The 14593-nt window shown below is 47.4% G+C and overlaps 1 protein-coding gene across 1 annotated transcript in view; it reads left to right on the forward strand.

Moving 5' to 3' along the window:
* The first annotated feature begins 1394 nt into the window (after positions 1-1394).
* The window catches only part of ADCY6 (adenylate cyclase 6), a 362703-nt gene continuing 349504 nt past the window's right edge, over positions 1395-14593 (forward strand). The window contains exon 1 of the mRNA XM_069230504.1: positions 1395-1594. The gene's annotated coding sequence lies outside the window, so the exon portion shown is untranslated. The remainder of the gene's footprint in view (positions 1595-14593) is intronic.

Raw genomic sequence — 14593 nt, forward strand, 5'->3', positions numbered from 1 at the left:
GGAGGGGCACATCTCGGGGTGGGCTACCTCTCACCTATTTGGCCCCACCTATATCCAACAGATGTCCGTGGGCATGTCTCGTTGGATTTGGTGTCATGGACATTTCTTTCCGGGTGATGGGCGCTTTGGCCCCTTGTACATTTTTGGGGGTGAAGCGGATGTACCGGAATGCAGCTGCTGCCTCTCTCCTCCGGTCCTCGCGCTCTTCTCTCGGAGAGGCTGGGGCTGTAGTTCACGTCTGACTCATGGTTGTGTTGGCGGGGTCTCGTTGGAGGGGGCCCTTTAACAAATGACCCCCTCCTCCGGAATGGGGCTCCGGCTCCTTTAAGCCGCACTAGCTGGCGCGTATTCTGGATCCGGGGTAGAGGGCGTTTTCCCTGGACAAGAAGAGAGGAAAAACAGGGAAGGAGGAGGGAGAAATATTCAGAAACATATATTTATGGGAAAGGGGGATCGACGGAGGGGAAGGACTCGCGCACACAAGCGAGAAAGACAGCGATAGAGGGGCGAGAGCGTCAAACAGGGAGAAGAAGCCATAGTAACACCCAGGAGGGATGGAGGCACATGCACAGGGAGAGGGGAGCGGGGCATAACATGTGCAAGGGGGAGAGAACGGAGGAATATTGATACATAAAGTACAGGGCGGAGGGAGGCCACGGGGGAGGGGAGAAACAGGAGAGGCGAATATTGATACATAGGAAAGAGTGACAGGGTCAGGGGGGACTCAGAACAAGGTAAGCGCAAATAGGATCGAAATAAGAGAAACATTAATCTATAGAGGGGAGAGAGGTTGAAGTGGTAATATATACAGTCTAGTGGGAGCTGGGGTCAGGAAGAGGAGGGGAGGGGTGTAACATATATTTATGTAAAGGAGAAATAGGGGCAGACAGGAAAAATATATCCGGGAAACAGGCTCAGCCAAAAAGATATCAAATATATGCGCGAGAGTGTGGAGAAATAAGGTCTGAAGGAGAAGAGGAGAATTATTTATATAGAGAAGAGAGGACCTGGGAAGACCTGTACAGTAAAGAGGGGAGAGATTAAATAGCCGACAAGGTAAGAGAGACCGCACAGTGAGACGAGACGAGAAATGTATACAGGAGAGGAAGCCGCCGATAGGCAGAAAAGAATATAATGTAAAGGAAATACAGAGACGAATGTACATAGATAGAGAATAGAAGAAAACGCAGAAACACGTTGAAGAGAGAGCAGAGGGTCGAGGCAGAGGAGGGGGATATATACAGGAGTGCAGAGAGCGGGGGAGGAAGGTGGCGAGAGACGGGGAAATGTTGCTGTGAGATGCGGGGAGAGAGAGGAAAGAAGAGAGAGGAGAAGCGAGCGGGCCGCAAACAGGGCAGCAAGAGGAGAGGCGAGAGGTGGGGGTTAAATATTAATACAGACCGAAAGGGGAGACATTAATCCCGGCAGTGGAGGGAGAGCCCGGCCCTCACCGGGAGGAGGCGGAGGCCGAGCCTGCGGGGGAGGAGGAGGAGGGCCGGATCCGGCCGCAGGAGGAGAGGAGGGAGCAGCAGAGGCCGGAGCAGGAGCCCGGGCCGGGCCCAGGCACCATTCAGCCCCCCCGGGGACCGCACAGGTGGGTGCAAGGGGCCCTGAAGGGAGTGTGGGGGCGCGCGGGTGAGTGGGGCCTGGGGGCTGCCGCGGGCAGGGCAGGGCAGGGCAGGGGGGGGGGGGTCCGCGGGAGAGGGGTCTTTAGGATCAGGGAGAGAAGGCTGTTTGGTGGGGGCAACGCGAGACAGGCCCTGGGGGTTGGGGGTTTCGGTCGTGGCACTGGGAGCCTGAGTCAGGGGGTGGCAAGAGAGAGAGGGGGGTATCTGAGAGCCAGGAAGAGATCAGGGCCAAGGGCTGTTGGGAAACAAGTGAGGGCCACGGGGGGCAAACACAGCGGAGGTTGGGGGCACTAGTCGGGGGGTGGCCGGCAGTTCCATGGTCAGAAGGGGGCTCGAGGCAGAGCAGGGGGCTTTCGGAGTCTTCAGGGGCATACAGGAATCCGGGGCGCCGCCGAGGACGAACAGGGGCCCAAGACCGCCGGGGATACGGGGGGCAGTGATAGAGAGGAGGGGTGAACAGCTGAGGAGAAGGCTGGATTTTGGGGGTAAGAGGTAGAACCGGCGATGTGGTGAGGAATTGGGCGCTGAGGAGGTTTCGGGGGGACCCTGAGGGCAGTTACTGGAGATATGGTAGGCCTGCAGTATGAGGCGAGTGGGGCCAGGGGAACAAGGATAGCTACAACTGCGGCCGGAGATCTGCGAAGGATCAAGGGGGAGGGAGAGATGGGGTATTGTTGATTGAGGGGTGACATAGGGATCCTGGAAGCTGAACTGTGGGGGGTGGCATGTGGAGGGTCATGGACTTTCGAGGGGGGGGAAGAGGAAACGAGGTCCTGGGAGTGGGGATGTGTGAGACTTGGGAAGTGCAGTAAAGAGAGGAAGAGACTTGGCGAGAAGGGACACTTGATGTCCAGTTTGATAGTGAATCTGTCGAGCAAAGGGAGGGGGCGCTGGGGTGCAAGGTGGAAAGAAAACTGGAATGGAGTGAATACTGAGGCTTTAAATCTTATTCCCACGCACCTTCCCTTTCCCCTTCTAACTCGCTCCTGGCACTGCAGATCCCTTTTACCCATCCAAAGGTTCTTTTTCGTTTTTTCTAAATTAGGGTGACAGACTGGGATATCTTAGTATGTTAGTTTAGCGTATGAAAAGCGTGGGCTCTTAAACTCATTCTTGCCTAACGAGTTTGTGGGTAATTCCTTGTTCCTTTGCCCTCTAGTTTTTATTGGTATCCCTTCTTTGAGATCTACTTTTTAGGTTTCGCCCACCAGACAGTTTTTAGCCTTGTTTTCGAAAGACCACTTGTCGACCATGCACAATTTTACAATGGTCCTAACTCCGGCTTTGCCACTTTCATAGATGCTTCTCATTTGATGCCTTGCTTTCATCTTCTTGTGTTTGTCCCTCCCCCTGGAACTTAGCATCCTTTTGATTGGATGACTCGTTTTCTTCCACTGATCACATTCAGGGAACTACTTGTTTATTTTTCTCTCATTAATTCATGAGATTGCAGGTGTAGCTCTTTCTCTCTTGTGCTGCCTCCCCCTCTAACACTCACTTACTCACGCTCTGCGTTGCTCCCTCATCGCTCCTCTCAAACACACCCATTGCTTTTTTAAATCGCAGTTTTTAGCCCTTAAACTAAGCCCGAGCTCACTTTGTTAAACTTTAGTTCTGCCATAACTGACTCAGAAAACTTTCTGCCAGTGCAATTATTTCCTGTCACCTGTTCGACAACCAGGTTATCGCGGGTTCTGGCTGGGATTGGAAATCCACAGTTTCAGGTCAGGTAGGCGCTACAAAAGTACCACCATAAATTGTTCTCCAACTACAAGTTAAATATTACTGACAAAATAAGCTTGATATATGGTATAACTATGTTTGTGGAGTCACGACTCTGCATAGTAACTCAGGTTACAAGAAGCCTTGAATCTCTGTTATCGTCAAGAACTGGTTCCTCATTGACGGTAGGTCTGCATGTCAGGTGCACTACCAAATCACCTTAAGATACTAGAAGAGGTACAGTCAGTAGTGTCCAGCTGCTCCTGTGAAGAAAACCATATTTCATAGTTAACCTCTAGTGTTACTCAAATGTAGTAGTTTTTCTCAAAGACCTTTGTAAATTGTCAAGTGGTAATTTATGTCAGAGTTTGAATGATCGGTCTGGGATTTGACTCCCAATTGGAATGAGGTAATGCATGACTGTCAGCATACCTCATCAGCAGAACAGACATTTCCTGGCATGGTGCGACATATTTCCAGTTTTCGAAAACAATGGAGGTCTATTCCTTCTCGAGCAGGCAAATGCCTTTAAACTTGCAGTCAACTATCAAACAACTTTCTCTCTTTACTGGTCTGGCAAGAATCAATTAACAAAGGGTCTGCCATTTGCAAAATCTTTTCAGGAGAGGCGTGATACAACCATGCTACACAAGGCAGGACCTACAATTCAGTGTGAAATGGGGTGAAACCATTCTTTAAAGAATTTAATGGGATCTCGCACTTAAGACTCGACAAACACATCTGCAAGTTCTTGAAGAGCAATTCCAAACTAACAAACAGGAGGGGGGGAGGGGGGGTCAGGTTTTCTCGCTTGCCTACTTGATGCATGGAAAAAAATCATTGCATCTGCAGCCCTTAACAGAGTGGTTCGGATCTGTCTCTGGCTGTCTGTAGTCAGCCCTCTATTTTACCCTTCCCAAGTAGCAGAAGTGGTCTATTGCAGTCAGACATAGTTTCCATGAAGTATCTGAAGCCCCTAGTTTATCATGGCAATCAAAGCAGAGCAGCTTGAATCCTGTTGTATGGGTGGGCCTTACAAATGGTGAATAACAGCTAGCTTGTTCTCGGTAAAACAACTGCTGCTGCGTTAGCTCTGTGAACAGGAGTGTCTCTTATTCCGTTCAGTGGTACTCATTTTATCGGCTCTGGTGAATGTAAGAGTGAGTCAGGCATGCTGGATTTCAAGCTATGAGCAACAGGTTATATAAATACAGATTGCTGCAGTGTTCACATTAACCCAGTGGGCTGCTTATATGTTATTTCTTGTCATGATGTAGCTAATGACCAGCTGAAATTTCTGTCCCTGATTTTTTTTTTTGGGAGAAAAGAACAGTGCTTTTGTCACTTAAGGCATATGTTGGACCATAAGTGGCAGAAAAACTGATTTCCAAGCTTTGTCATTGCAGCAGTTTAAACTAAAAGTCCACTGTTTCCGAAATCTCTTACAGTCGTTAGACTATCTTTAAAGCAAACATATACTTTTTGGTCTTAACCCAACTGCTACAGCTCAACTGACCAGCAAAACAACATAACTTTTTTTTTCACCAACACACTAGTCCAGCCAGATAAGATACCAGGTTGAAATCACTAAATACTTGGCTGGCATTCCTCCCATTCCTCCTCATAACCAAAATCGGATTGCCTTCAAAATGCCTACGCTTGCATCCTGATACCATCAGCCCTATTCCTCAAAGCCATCACTTAAGTGTCCCATCAACCATCATAATGTCTGTCTCCCAGGAAGCACTCACACTGTAAATCAGCATAGTCAATGTCTCCTTCACGAAATGCGTTTTCCGAGATGCACAAAAAAAAGACAGCACCCCCCCTCCCCTCCCCCCGGCTCCTGAAAAAAAATAAACTTTGACCCTTATAGCCAGTAAATTGTGTCATACCGGTCAATCAAGGATGTGGTCACCATCCTACTGCAAGCCCATACCAATACCTTCCATTCCTATGATACTGTCGGGATTCAGGCTGCTTGCAGCACCAAGATGACAAATAGGCATGTGCTGTGATGGATCTGCATATGGCTGGGTCCAAACTGGAATGGCATGGGCAGCAAAAAAACGATGGATTAAACCCAGATCTGTGACTGGGGGTGAGTGTTTGCATTGTCAGCACTTCGTCCGTCATTCTTTTGTGTTGCTAATGTTGCCCTAAGTGGGAAGGGTATGCCCAGACGTGGGTCCCGTGCTTCCCATGCCACTGGATTCAAGCTAGCCTGGCTGATGAGGGGTGAAACCCCGAAACCGGTCCCAGGATGCTTGTTTCCAGTCCAGGGAAGACCTGGCCTGGCAGTTCGGGCTGGACTGTTCCCATGGGGAACAGGGTCAAGACTGATTTGCATATGGCTGGGTCCAAACTGGAATGGCATGGGCAGCAAAAAAACAATGGATTAAACCCAGATCTGTGACTGGGGGTGAGTGTTTGCATTGTCAGCACTCCGTCCGTCATTCTTTTGTGTTGCTAATGTTGCCCTAAGTGGGAAGGGTATGCCCAGACGTGGGTCCCGTGCTTCCCATGCCACTGGATTCAAGCTAGCCTGGCTGATGAGAGGTGAAACCCCGAAACCGGTCCCAGGATGCTTGTTTCCAGTCCAGGGAAGACCTGGCCTGGCAGTTCGGGCTGGACTGTTCCCATGGGGAACAGGGTCAAGACTGATTTGCATATGGCTGGGTCCAAACTGGAATGGCATGGGCAGCAAAAAAACGATGGATTAAACCCAGATCTGTGACTGGGGGTGAGTGTTTGCATTGTCAGCACTTCGTCCGTCATTCTTTTGTGTTGCTAATGTTGCCCTAAGTGGGAAGGGTATGCCCAGACGTGGGTCCTGTGCTTCCCTTGCCACTGGATTCAAGCTAGCCTGGCTGATGAGGGGTGAAACCCCAAAACCGGTCCCAGGATGCTTGTTTCCAGTCCAGGGAAGACCTGGCCTGGCAGTTCGGGCTGGACTGTTCCCGTGGGGAACAGGGTCAAGACTGATTTGCATATGGCTGGGTCCAAACTGGAATGGCATGGGCAGCAAAAAAACGATGGATTAAACCCAGATCTGTGACTGGGGGTGAGTGTTTGCATTGTCAGCACTCCGTCCGTCATTCTTTTGTCTGCTCCACAATAGCCTACCCCCACCTCATCCAACAGTCAGAGCCTTCCTGTGGGTCAAACAAGAGGCCTCTGTGTGTAAGACCAGTTGAACTATTAGAGACTCTGTTATTCTTATCTGGCCTCGGCTTTTCCTATATTCCCCATCAATACTTTCTCTGAACCCTTATGTACATTTTGTAGGTTGCGTGGGTCTACCAACATATTTGTGTATGTTTGTGTCATGTCTCTGGGGTGGCCAGGGATCCCCAAATGTACAGTGACTAAAGCAGTCAGGGCTCCTCTGTACATATTGGGCTGAGTCTGTCTGAGTTCTGCTCTGTGTAACATTCCCATAAATATGCCCCTCCCCTTTTTTTATGGCTGTTAACCCGATAAGGTTCCCCCATGCATATTATGGTCACATAACTAATTGGGGTTTCCTTGAGCATATCATGATGGATCTGCCAGGGCATGCTTCTTTTTACCTTAACCTCATATCCTCTGGTTTGCTTGAACAAGATCATTTCTCAAACCGTCCCCTTTTCCCGAACACCACCAAATGTTGTCAAATATGCCCAAGTACATCCCCTCTCTGCTTAAAGCAATGTGATCTCCTGGATATCTCCTTTGTGCTCTATCTAGATCTGTTGGGGTTCACCTCGCATACCCGTTGGCATGTCAGGCTACTGAATCTGGTGTTAAATGTAGGGGCTATTTGTCAGAAGCAGTCACAGGTGCAGGAAAACACTGAAAATTTACAACTAAAAAATGGCAGAGGATAGATGGTATAGTTATGTGGTTGGTGATGAAGAAAGCTTCTATGCACCTGTTTGCGGCATTCAATGACTCCAGTTCACTTATGCCAGAATCAGACATGAAACACTGGTAGACTACTGACACAAGTCCTGCACATAAATATTATAAGGCCCCTTTCCCTCTGAATGTCCTCACAAGGACAGTGCTCATGTTTTGCCCAGAGCTGCACTAAGAAACCCTAGGAGAAATATTATTATGTGGTTATTACATTGGTGGGGTGAGAGAGTGGGCTTTACAGTGTCACCTGTGCACTGAGCATATGGGAGCCTGGTGCACTGATCCTTTGTTATACTGTCCGGTTTTGCTCAGTCTGAATTCAGAGAATGGACTAGGGCGGAGGGTCAGGTGGCAAAGTTGGTAGAAGCACCTGCGTGTCACATCAACCCTGACATTTGTTACTCTTAGGGCACATGACCTTCTGTCCACACCATCCCTTGAAGGTCTCTCTCTTATGGGACCTCCGCTTCTGCAGATATCCATTTCTCTTGGTCTTCCTCTCTCTCTCCCCTTCCTTTCATTGCTACCACCCTGCAACACCCTCCCCGCATCAAGGCACATGCATACTGTCTCTGGACCATAAGGTATAAAGACGACTTCCATGGAACTGATAACGTTACTTCAGATCATATAAATGAAAGAACTTTGAACTAGAAGGTATTCAGAGTGTAAAATGATTGAAAGGCAGTATGTGTGCAGTGGGAATGATATGTGCAACAGTGAATTTTTGTGAGCCATTACTTTAGCAACTGACATAAGAGGTAGGTTTTTGAACATATTATTTACCAGTGATCTTCATTACCCTGATCCTACTCCTCCCCAGCACAGTCAATACTATTTGAGGTGCTCCACCTCCTCGCGATGGAGTTCTGTAAAGGGAAAGTGCTTCTTTTGTTTCTGTTCTTTTAATCCCTCCCTTTATTCTCTAAAAAGAAACTCCTCTGCTTCCCTCATTCTGCTTCATTGATAAGCATGATAGAGGGACAGAGAAACATAGAGAGGGAGAAACTGTAACTGAGTGGGAGCGCTAGGATCAGGGGTAGTAAAGATCCCCGGTTTGTTACTCCTTCGCCTGTCCGCCCAGTCACCATCAATATTTTTTGAGGATATATAAAAGCTCTTACTTTTATGCAGGCACTCATTGCATAGCTAGCATATTTTTGCAGAAAAGGAAATTCTTTAATTCTAACTTCTACAACACTGTTATTTACTTCATTATAAATTTCACTACTTGAGAACCAAAGTTAGCCCACCCATCACCCAGTTCTAAACAGTGCTTTACAAAAGTATCAGAGGATAACCATTTTGCAGCGCTAGAATTCTCAACGAGTATTAATCCATTTGTTTTTGCACATGAGGCTACAATCCCCTGATGGATCTACCTTCAATGGAACTAGGACTCTCCATTCCAGTGGCAGAATATGGCTTAGTTATTGCTTGTCAGGCCTACCTACTATGGGGGAAAGAAGTAGGCGTATTCACTTTATTGGCAGGGCCGTATGCCACAAAAGGAATTAGAATTTCTGAAGTTTCTTGTTCTTTCTAGGTAGATCAATAATGCCCTTCTTGCATCCAATAAAAGAGGGATCTGAGGATTCTCCTCAGAATGTAAAACGGGCAAGATAGTCTCTTGATCGAAATTTAATTGTGTCTGTACTTTTGTTTGAAATAGGCTCCATCTTTAAAACAATTCTATTTGGAAAGAACCTGACAAAAGGATGGGATGCAGGTTATGCTCCTATTTGCCCCACCCTCCTGGCTGATGTAATGGGCAGTAGAAAAATACTTTTGATGTTAACCAATGTAGATTTGGCAACTATAATGGTTCAAAAGGGAAAACCTGTAGGCTTTTAAATATCATTGGCAAATCCGAAGGGGGAACTACAGAATAATAAATACATCTTTTCAGTCTAAAACATTTGAGTAATCTCTTTTACAGTGATGACATTATTGAGAAGTCACTCGAGCGTTCCTTAAAATCCCTGACTGCTACCCAAGGAAAGGTTTGAAAGAGAAAGCCCTTTTTGAAACCCTTCTTTAAAAAAAAATCCAGGCTAGTGAAAAGGTCACAAAGGGTAACTAACACACTTTTGCTCATGCAACACTTTTCAAAATTCTTCCTTTGTTTTGACTATGACGAAAATGTATATGTTTTTCTGGACTCTTGTACTGAGATAACTACCTCTCTAGAACATGTTAGATTTTGTAATCCAACCTTCTCAACTTTCACGCCAATTCGTTTAGCACGTGCAAAGCTCTGTGAGACAATAGAAAGTATCCTATCGGAAGTGGAGACACAGGAAAGTAAATACGTGGTTAAATTGAGAGTTCGATCAGAGTTGAAAAACATATTATTCAGGGCCAGAGAGAGGCTATCAGAATTACATGTCTTTTAGTGTGATACAATATCCAAGGGACCGGCCACGAAAGTGACCTCTTGCCTACTGCTCTCTCTGCATTGCTTTTCGTAGCGAAATAGACTTTCTCATACAAAACGTTGTGAAAGGTTGCAAAAGCTTGTTTTCCTCTGCCATCTAATCCAACTCCCCAGGTTCTGGTCTGAACTGTTTCTGGCTTGAAAGGGAAGATGAGGGATCAAAGCCTGCTGAACTGCGTCCGGCCTCCATGACTTCTGGCCGCTTTTTGTAGGACCTGCTGCAGTGTATGAAAACCATAGGGAATTAAATGTTGCTTGTGGACCGACTTCTGATAATAATTACATGCTCCCAATAAATACTGTAGGGTCTTCTTTTTCCTGCAGGCAGTAAAGTTTGAGTTGTGTAATCTGCATAAGAACTTTTGTTTATTGAGAAATTAGATGCTGCGGATACCTGTTTGAATTTACTTGTGACGTTTTTTTTTTTTTTTAATCACCTGGGTCCGACTATATAGAGGCATCTGAAGCTAAGGAGAAGGCCATACTAGGCAGAACGTAATTCACTTTTAGAATTTGTGAAAAGCTATTTTCGAAGCTTTCCAAAATGAAATTTTGTTGTTGAAAAACGCGGAAAACTGACCTTAACTATTTCCTTCCAGTTCTTAATGATATTTTTCAGGGCATCATGTAAAGATAGGCTCTCGGCATCCTGAGCCTCATTCTGTGTACAGAAGCAGTCTTCCGATGTTTGAGCAGAATGTTTAGAACCCAAAATTTTCCATACATTTAAAAAAAAAAAAAAAAATTTGATTACGTTTTTCACATCGTGTTCCATACAACATGTGCATCTGATTAAGTCATCACTCGAGAATTTCTATATTATTTGGCAAAAAACAGTCGTATAGAATAAAAACAATACCCCAATAACTTCAAGTTCACACCCGCAAGAGTTGCAGCCTTCTTTCCATCATGTGCATTGTAAATGTCATTGCTCCAGTGCCTCCAAACAGTATGACAAATCGCCTCAAGTACGTAAAGTGTATGCAGAAGAGGTGGGTCAGAGTGGGAGAGGGACCCAAGGAGAAGAGGAAGGGGGCGCAGTAGGCAACCTGTATGGGGCATCTTCCTGAGAAGCAGCAATTGGGAAATTGTCTCTAAGGGTATCCACCAATGCCTCAAAGGCACGAGCCATGTCCTTGGTCCCAATCCCTCGGCCGGCTTCTTTCAACAGTAGCCTTCCCTCACATCCCACCCATTTTTCTAGCTTTCTCCACCATGTTAGTGTCCGAGGGCCTCTAGGGGACTTTCAGTTCCATGTGATTTCTCGCTTAGCCAAGATAAAGGCCAAATCCTGGAATCTGCTAGTGGCTTTACTTTTGAAAGTGTGGGGGAACCAACTTAGGAGTCTGTGAACCGGGGTACAGGGAATCTCTTTTCTAGTATTGTCGGTAGTATCCCAGTACTCGCGCAATTGCGAGCATAACCAGAGCATATGGAGTAGGTCTCCTCTTGCCTCCCCACGCCTTGGGCCGGCCACGTCAACTACCTGGAATTGTTCATGACGGCGTGTTGGTGTGAGATACGGCTGGTAAAGGATATAAAAGTTTGAGTTTGAAGTGAGCATTTCTTGACACTTTGAGAATTCTACTCACTATTACATCTCAATCTTTCTCATTTATCGGGGTTCCTAGGTCTTCCTCCCAGCTGTCCCTTAGTCACTCCAAAGGATGGTGTATAACTTCCCCCATAGCTCTATATAAGCATGTAACAGTTTTAAAGGTGCCAGAGTAGAGGGCTCTGTATCGACCACTCTCATGGATTGGAGGTTCAATAGTGCCAGACTGCCAGTGCTTCCGGAGTGCCTGTGTGTCCGCCCTATGAAGTAAGAAATGTCCTTGGGGGAGATCAAATTCTCTTTGAAAGGAAAGAGCTCCTTCGTTTTGTAAAATTTACCAACAGTAGTCACTCCGGCAGCAGCCCACTCCTCTATCCCTCTCCAATCTCCTCCAAGTGGGAGCTCTGTCAACATAGTGAGGTGTAAGTCTGGAGTATATGGGACCTTAGTGCCTGTTTTCCTCGGACAGCGTCTCCAACACTGGAAGACCTTTTGGAATTCCGCAGATTCTGCGGCCATTGCTCGTTTTCTCTGTATCAGCACTCGCGTAAGGTCAGACAGAGCTGGTACAAAGTGGTCTACCTCTCTCCCTGGTGTCCGTCTGCTCACCAACCAGGTCACAAACCACTGGAGCTCTGCCGCCAAGTAGTATGTCTCAAAATCAGGTACTACAAGGCCCCCCTCCAGTACTGGGCACTTCGAAGTGGAAAGGGCAACCCTTCTTTGAGTTGATCCCCAAATAAAAGCAGTAATCAGTGAATCAAGGTCCCAAAACACTGCACTGGGAATCCAAATGGGGCGTATCCCAAAAAGGTATAGCAGTCGTGGCAGGGCTACCATTTTCAGTAAGGCTATTCTGCCCATCACTGTCAGTGGAAGCGCTTTCCAGAATTCCATGCTGGATCTATGGGATCTGATTGCTGATCCCATGTTTCCCTCTTATATATTTAGTCGATGGTGGTAAATTTTGATTCCTACATATGTCAAGCATCTGGGTTCCCACCGCAGCAGCTGCAACCTTTCGGGGGGCCGACCCTGGGTGGCAGTCGGAAACAGTTAAGACTTCTGCCAGTTCACTCACAGGCCTCATATGGAGCCAAAGTGTTCCAGCATTGCCTTGGCCCCAAATAATTCTCTCTGCATATCTCTAAGGAAGACCAGTAGATCATCCGTGGATAGGATGATCCTATGCCAGTGCTCACAAATATGTAGCCCCTGAAAGAATGTCCCCCTCCTGTGCAAGCAACCAGGGGTTCCACGGCAAGGGTGACAAAGGGCAACCCTTTGCATTCCCCGTCCTACCTTGTAATTGCGCATGATGATGCGGCCTGTTCGGACTTGAGCTGTGTAGGGTCTGTATAAAAGCCTGGTCCACTTCAAAAAGCACTCCCTGAGCTACATATGGGACATCACTTCGTAAAGTAAACCCGTTCTAGGCTGTCAAATGCATTTTTGATGTCAACAGCAAGGATTGTTGCTGTTGTTGTAGTGTAATCTCTTGCCTCCATAACGGGTAGGTGCTGCCTAATATTAAGAGCAGTGTTACATCTGGGAATAAAACCAGCCTGATCTGGGTGGATGAGCTTCATCCTATATGGAAGGAGCCTAGTGCTAATATTTTGCTTAGGATTTTATAATCCACATTTAACATTGAGAGCGGCCTGTATGGTCTGTGATAGTTTCCCGGGTTTTTATGAAGGAACAATTACAACTTCCCTGGTTGTGGCTTGTAGGCTTTCTGAAGCCCTGGCTGCATTATATAAGGCGTCCAGCTTGGGGGGCAGCACTTCAGAGAATGTGGCATAAAATTTGGCCGGGAATCCATCTGTCCCTGGGCTCTTGCCGCGAGCCATGGATTTGATAGCTACCTTTATATTCTGTGCTGTGATAGCTCCTCCTATGTCCTTGGTTTCCTCCACCGATAGGCGAGGTAATGGATGCCGAGTCAGGTAGGTTTTGACCTCTTCCTGGGCATGTTGGATGGTGCTCTCGTAGAGCTTCAAATAATAATGGTGGAAACAATCATTAATTCCCTCCTGACTAAGCTGGCCCTTGCCATCCATTTCCAATTCCAAACTGGGCAAACCAGGCCAGTAATGTGCCTGGGCTTCAATGTAGTCTCAATCCTTATAAAACAGCAGCTTAGCCACCACCGAAGTGGCGCCACCTGTATTGACTCCCACGCGGGCACCCTGTAGACTTTCTTGAGGGAACAGAATGGAGATGGGTCGTCTCCTTACAGCTCCGCCCGAATCCATGTCTCCAGATATTCGACCATACTGTTTCCTTCAATCCTTTCCAGCAGCCCCACCACTTGGATATTATTCCGGCGTGACTCGTTTTCCATATCTTCAGCCCGGAGTTCTAATAAACTTTAGTTTCCATGGTGACAAGCCTCTTGTTCATTGAGGACATAGTGGAGGGTTGTCTGCTGGTTCTTGCTAGTTTGTGGTAACCCTCTCTGCTAGGCGGCAATAATCATCACTGAGTAGGCCAAAATCTCCTCTCAAGGAATCAATTTTAGTTTCAAGCACCCCACTGGTGGCCGTTATAGCCTGCAGTATGTCCTGAAGTGTTGGGTTCCCCAGTTGTCCGTAGGTAGGATCCAGGGTGCCATATTTAAGCAAGGAGTCCGCTGGGTCCCCCATCGACCAGTCCGCCATGTGGGCTACTACCTCTCGTTTCAGTTTTTTCACTGCTTTGCCCATGACGAGGGCCCCACCTTAATGGTCACTAAAGCAAAGGTCAATATAGACTATGTAAGAGGCACCAGGCTGTTCTCTTGCAAGAAGCATCTTTTGTCTGAGTTCTCTGTTCACTATAGCAAGGCGGTGTCCAGTGTAAGCTAGGGGATGGCACAAGTGGGGTGAGTGATCAGCAGGCTCCCCTCCTTCAAGTTGTTCTCACAGACACAGACCTTTATGGGCATCCCCCAGTTGTTGCCATTCAGGGAAGCCCCCCCCTGTGAGGTTGTGCCACTTTGTTGCCCTCGTTCTCTGCTTGGCATGTCCTCCATACTTTAGTCGAGGAAAGAGAGGTTGTTCCCCCCCGTGCTCTTGATGGGGTTTCTGCAGTCCCCACCTCAGGGAAATAATCTACTTGTGACGGGCCCCTCACTTAATCAGCCTCTCGGGCCTGCCCTCTGTTCATCAACCTTGGGCCCCAAGGTGCACCATGGCTGGGGACCGGTGCCTGAGCCCTCCTCGGGGCACAGTCTAGGTAATCCACTGCAGGCCCTTCTTTAAGACTCCCCCTATAGAGGCAAGTGGTGTGCTCCTCCTACCCCTCCAATGTATAACTTTTGTAGGTCTTCTCTGCTGGGGGGAGGGAGGTAGGCACCCGTCCTAATCC

The sequence above is a fragment of the Pleurodeles waltl genome, chromosome 4_2 (assembly GCF_031143425.1).
Source record: "Pleurodeles waltl isolate 20211129_DDA chromosome 4_2, aPleWal1.hap1.20221129, whole genome shotgun sequence".
In the NCBI taxonomy this organism is placed as follows: Eukaryota; Metazoa; Chordata; class Amphibia; order Caudata; family Salamandridae; genus Pleurodeles; species Pleurodeles waltl.